A 6,684-nucleotide genomic window follows, 5' to 3' on the forward strand; every position below is an offset into this window, starting at 1 on the left:
AGTTCCCAGAGTTAATGAATTTCTACAAATACTGAGAACATTGTTGGCTAGAGATGGAGTCCTGATTGGCTCAGAAGTTTAGTGCATCAGCTGGCAGTTGACCCAAATAAGCATCAAGGAGAGCTGCAGGTTGCGCCCTGTCCTACTGAAGGGGGAGATCAGCAGCAAATATCTTGTGAGACAGAGAGAGAATTTGTGAGTATTGTAGTGGCAAAAAATACAGAAAAAAAAGTTAGATGATGCAAATATTCTAGAATAAATTCCTCTAATTGTTAAAGTGGTCTGTATAAGAACCAGAAAAGGAAGGAGAATTCCCAATAAAAGTTTGCACCTTTCCTATTGCTGTATTGTCCAAATACCTTCTAGTCCTATGTGAAGGTGTGTAGCTAGCCTCTATCTTGTGTGTCTTGTCCTTTCTTCAAGTATGTCCTTTCCAGCTGCTGTTCCAAGCCAGCCTGCTGCTTGGGTTCCTGGTGCATGAGGTGAAAAAAGCTGATGTGATGAGATGAAAAAAGATCACACATCAAGTGACCTTGATTGGAACACATCAAGCATTCCAGGAACATGGCTGTGCCTCTTCAGCTTGGTGCTTTGCTTTGGTAACTTTTGAAGCTTGGTTTGTTTGGGAGTTCTGAGTTGTGCATCCAGCTCGAGTGGAGCTTCTCCTTTGCAAATTTTAGTTTACACCTGGACACATGCCCAGTGCCCCCAGAGATAATACAAACGCAATAGGGACTTGGACCTATAGAAGAGTGAACCTGTGCTATTAGTTTTGTTGTGGCTTTGTTATTTCACAGCACATCCAGATTCTGTTAAAATGAACTTGTCCTGAAAGAGAATGCCCTGGAAGAAGGATCTGAAGAGGTGGTTTGGCATCTGTCAAAATTGGTGAAGCCCTACTAGGACAAAGGTGCAGATGTTCTTTCAGATGTGTGAGGATACTAAAAAAGGAAGTCTGTGAATAGCCACCAGGCACTGTTTATCAGCAGTGAGAGAGATCTTGGATTCACGTGGTTTAAATGGCCACAGGGTCACTACAAGCTCCAGAGAAGACAGGCACACTGCAGGCCACTTTGGGGCAAACACAGCAGCTGCTTGGTGCATGGAGTCTTGGCACAGTCATCTTTGCTGTCCCCAGTAAGTATATGCATGTATCTTTCTGAGACGGATGTTGGGAAGCAGCCCAGAGCTGAACTTGTCCTGGTTAGCCAGCGTAGGCAAGTGGGCAAGTGGGAATTTCCCCAGCTGTGAGTGTTCAGGTTCTTGGTACATCTACCTGGGCAGAGCTGAAGGGTCCTGATCGGCTCAGAAGATTAGTGCATCAGCTGGCTGTGAAGCCATCATTAGAATCAGGACAGTAACAACTTTTCTGGGGCTTCTTTCCCAGCAGGAGAGATCCTTTTGGCACTACACTGAGGGGCATAAGATAACATGGAGACGTGCCTGGGTGAAAATATGGAATGAAAAGCTACACAGCAAGTGGGAAGATTGTGGCTGGAAGTGCAAAATTACGCGTGAGGCCTGGTGGTAAATCTGCTTCATTGCTGCTCAAACGCTGGTCACTTCTGTTGCTTTGTCGTTGCTCTGGGATACAGGCAGATTTTGCCAGCCTTTGGGCACAGTAGAGCAGAAGGATGACTCATACCTAAAGAATGATCAGGTTTTACATTTAAAAATTTAAGCCACAGATGGACATTTGGATGATTTTTTAGAACAAATCTGTTTCAAAACTATCTCTGAAGGAAGACTAGTTGAGGGATAACCCAAGCTATTCTGTGACTATTGATATTGATTGTAACTGCCTGGCTCTCACATCCCTCTTTTTGTGTGAGTGAACCAGCCTGATGTAGATGTTGGCTCAGGGAATGATGCCATTGGAGAAAATGCCAGTCAGCAGCATACCTGGTTGTCATTCCTGCACTTTGTCATTCCAGCTCCTTACTACACTATGGTGTCATATTCAGAGATGCTCTTCTGTGAAAATCTGTCAATCCTCCAGCTAAGGAAATTAGTCCCCTTCTTCAACAAGACGTGTGTCTAAATCTCCCAGATACCTTTTAGGAACTTCAGTCTTAGCCCCTCATCTCAAAGTATATAGAGCACATCAGCAAAGATTTGGGTTCTGATTTGATGATGTCTTAGGTATTTCATGAAGAAATATCAGGAGTTAAGTGAGTCATTCAGACTGTTAAAATTTAGGAATTTTATGGATACATATTATAGGGAGAAAATGCAGAGAAATTACTAGACTTCAAATTAGTAGGCAAGACTTACATCAAAGCTATGCAAATTTGGGTTGGATGCTGAACAGACATCTTTTGTACTGTGTAACTGTTGCAGTTAATCATCCACCAAGCTCTTTCAGCTCTTGATATCTTTATTATAACTATAAAGCTATAGTCGTACAATTATAAACTCTAAAGCTTCTTTCTGGCAAATTATTTGTTTTGGCACAGGCACAGTTGAGTGATGGTCAGTAGTTGGTTACAGAAAAGGATGAACTTGATGATCCCCTCGTCTGTTCTGGAAGGAAATCTTATGGATAAATAAGACTTTTTCTTCAAGGTTTTTTTGCAAATAAAAACACTTCAGTATTAATTAACATTAGTCTATTCCCTTTTAGTATTTTCCTTCTAGTATTTTCATGAAAGATTCATCTCTGCTTTTATGAACAATATTAAAATAGGTCTGTTAGCATCTAATGTGGAGAGCCATCTTTTAAAACTGAACTTAAAGGCTACCAATATCTTCCATCTGCTTCCTTGAGAAAGAAAAAAGAGCCGTAGCCATACTGACCACTGGAAGTAGTCAACTGCAAACTTCACTATTCAGCTCTTGTTCTTTTTTTCTGCCAAAGGGATTTTTATTTTGTGAGTGTGCATAATGCAAGGCTGATGTACATCTTGGAGGCACAAAACTTTGTAGGAGGCAAGAAGTAAAGCAAACCAATGGAGCATACCTTTCTGCAATGACAACACAGGTAGTGAGGCCCACTGGAATTTCGGTTCTGATGGGTGTTTCTGAGGAATAGATATGATACAGGACACACTGGAAATTGCTGGAAAATTTCCAAAAAGATTCGTTTGAGTTGAAGTGTGAACAGTCTGTTTGAAAATCTAGGTCTCATGCTGGGTGCTGTCAAATCTCACACTGGTAATTTCTGTTTCATTATAGAAGGTGAGGAGTTCAAAAGACCTCCAGGATTAGGTAATGGACCCCGCCTGAGTTAACAGACCCCTCCAGTCAGCTCAAACCTTTTCTGAAAGGGTGACTTGGCCCTTCCTCTCAATCAGCTCTACTTAAACTGTTATTCCAGCCAGGCAACTCTTAACATATTTGAAAAAATTTGCCACAGGTACTAACAAACTTACCCGCACCTGGGGATGTGTGCACAAGAGTGAGAGTTGCTGATTGGTTGCTTTGCTGCTTTTCCTGTGTCTCGGGTATGTTCTTTAACTTCCCATGAATGCATAGAGTGCTCTCACTCAGATTATCACTTCTAGTTCTAAAGAAACCTGTCTTGGAGGGGAAACTGCCCATCCTTTGCGTCCTGGGCATGCACCTTTCTACAGGAATAGCAATTTCTCAGTGGAACTGCAGATGAATGGTCTGTGGTGATCTGAATAGGTCTGAGCTGTCTGTCTGAGTCCTGAGGGAGTTGCAGGAATGAGTGCAACTGCTTGTTTGGGGTCTGTTGTCCAGGTACTCAGTCTGAAGCTCAAAGTCTAAAGCACTGCTGATTACTCACACCCCCAGCATGGTTGCTTTTGTTTGGGGGGATTAAGTGGAATGTCATTTCTAGAAATTGAGGGGAGGAGAGTGTTAAACGTCTCTCTAAGACAGCAATTGCTTGAGGCATGTTGTTACCAGAGTTTGTGTGTATGAGTATTGACTGGGGCTCCTAAGATGCTTTTGTGCTCAGCTAATCATCACTCTATGCTTGATCTTAAGACTATTTTTGCATAAAGCCCATAATGTTTAGACTTATTAAAAAAAAAAAAAACCAAAACAGCTCTGAATGATTGTGGTATTTTTCCCTGCCAGAGCACTGGAGCCTAATTTGGAAGCTGTAATCGTTGCAATCCTTTCACTTTCTTTCCTGGGGTGGGTTGGGAAAGGAGGGCATGCTGGGTTAGGAAGGACACATTTATTTTTCTGTGTGAGCTTCTCTGGAAGATTGGATGATTTCCTCGCAATTCTCCTTCAGTTCAAAGTTGTTTCTTAGGATAATTAAATTCACATTGGTTTATCAGAGCAATGAACTCGAGCTGACTCCTTCAACCAGTGTGCAACTTATATAGGGAGAACTACATTTCAGCTGCCTTGTGCAGCGCTTAGGAGTATTCTCAAAATAAGGATACAGAATTAAATACAAAACCAAGGAGTTGAACAAGGATGGGTTTCAAAAGGTTGTGCTTGTTAGTGGTGCAGGAGGTTTTCTTGTTTTCATACAGTGGCAATGCAGCAATAAGAGGTTTCTTCATTATGACTCCCTCTTACCTAGTCAAATTCAGCTCCTAAGACTCTGTCATCCTGTTCTTGTCCTTGTCAGTTCTGGTATTAACTAGGACAGTGTGACACAATATTGTGCCACCTCCTGCTGCTGTTACTCATCTTTACTATGAAAGCTCCTTGGAAAAATATTGCAGCTCACCACCTTAACTAGACTTTTATTTTAGCTATTGATTTTTCACAGTTTCTTTTAACACAGAAATGAATATGTCAAAAAAAAAAACCCAAAAATGTGAGAGTTTTGTAGGAAGAAATTCTAGGATTGTTTGTTTGCCTAGAGGAAAGAAGAAACATTTTAATTTCAGATCCATATTGGGTTTTTTTCTTTACCAAAAGAAAGAATAGCTTTAAGGAGGGGGAATATGTTGCTGTTGGGAGGGAGGTTGGTATTTTTATGTGTTTGGTTGATTGGTTTTTAATTTTTGTTCTTCCTGCATTAAAAGGACTATATGTATAGTGAAATATATATTTCGTAGTCTATACTTTCTAAGATAAGGTCACCTGTCTAGTGGGTGAAGAAAAGATGGTGAATGCAGTTTTTCTGGGGTTTAGTAAGGCTTTTGTTACTGTCTCTCACAGGATCCTTCTGTAAAAATTTTCCAGCTGTGGGATGAGGAGGTATATGGTGTGCAGAGTGAAGAACTGGCTGAGGAGCAGGGCTCAAAATGTTGTAGTGAATGGTGCTACATCTGGCTGGTGATCCACAGCAGTGGTGGACTTAGTTCTATTACCCCTTCTGCTCAATATATTGCTCAACAGTCTGGATGCAGAAGCTGAATGCACCATTAGCAAGTTTGTTCATAATAAAAAACTAGGAGATGCTCTTGGCTCTTCTCTAGACAGACTGAAGTATTGAGAAGCCATCACTGGCATGAAATTTGACAAGGACAAATGCTGCATTCGATGTCTGGGATGGAGTAACACTGGACACAAGTATAAGGTAGTAGAAGGGTAACGGAAGAGCAACCTGGTAGAAGGAATCAGGCTCAACGTGAGTCAGCAGCGTGCCCCAGAAGACAAGAGGGCAAACCCTCTCCTGGGATGAAACACAGTGTAGCCAAACTGTGAAGGAAGGTGGTTATGAACAATGCAATTGCTGACCCCTCACTGACTGATATCCAGACCAACCCCAAGCACTGATCAGCAGCTCCCAACCAGCTCCCCCCCGAGTTTACATACTATGTTTACATACATCTATGATATGGAATATCCCTGTGGCCCAACTGGGTCAGCTGTTCCAGCCATCCTTCCTCCTGGCTTCTTGTGCAGCTCCTCACTGGCAGACAATGGGGCACTGAAAAGTCCTTGACTTATGGTAAGCACTTCTTAGCAACAACCAAAACAACAGCATATTATCAATATTATTCTCACCTTCGATCCAAAACACATCACTGTACTTGCTACTGCTGATTCCAGAACAGTATCCACCCTTTATTCCATACCATTTACGTCATACTAGTTCCCAGATTTCCCACTATGTCATCATCTTTCCAATTTTTTGATAGATAGACGCAGAGAAATCATCTCCTTATTCTGTGAACTAGCCCTATAAAAGTCCATTGAGTGCATTTACTCAATGGCCTTGTGCTCCATCTATCCTAACAGTTTATCAGGTAGGAAAGATGGTGTGTGGTTTTGGGTTGTTGCATGTTGAAGCCAATTCTCATTCCATTACCACTGTTCTCATCCAGTTTAATCTAAGTTCATTTTTTGTTAATTTGGTGGTCAAACGGGAGTCAAGTTCAGATCCCCAGATCTGTCACAGTGAAGACTTATGCCATCACCACACAGCGCAGTGTGGTGATATAGCCACCACAAAAGTGATAATATACAGACTTAGATGGCAATTAGCATCATATAATTTATTCTCACCCAAAATGAAATCCCCTTGAGGCACACACCAGACTTCCCTATCCTCCTCCTGCGTTACCCACCAAGTGCACCCAGGTCCTTGAGCAAAATGAATTCCATGGATGGGTTTCCCTTTGCCTGGGGCATGAATAACCCCATGCTGTTTTCCCCAGAATGTTTTTAATATGCACTATGGGACTTCTTTCCCTTTTTTGACTGGGCAGGGCAAGCCTGATTGGCACATCCAGTAATGCTGACTAAGCCCGTGGCCTTTGCTAAATGTATATCCCAATTATTTAAGGTCCCACCACCCATTGTTCT

Source organism: Myiozetetes cayanensis, unplaced genomic scaffold, assembly GCF_022539395.1.
Source record: "Myiozetetes cayanensis isolate MyiCay16 unplaced genomic scaffold, myiCay2020 scf2-11, whole genome shotgun sequence".
NCBI lineage: Eukaryota > Metazoa > Chordata > Aves > Passeriformes > Tyrannidae > Myiozetetes > Myiozetetes cayanensis.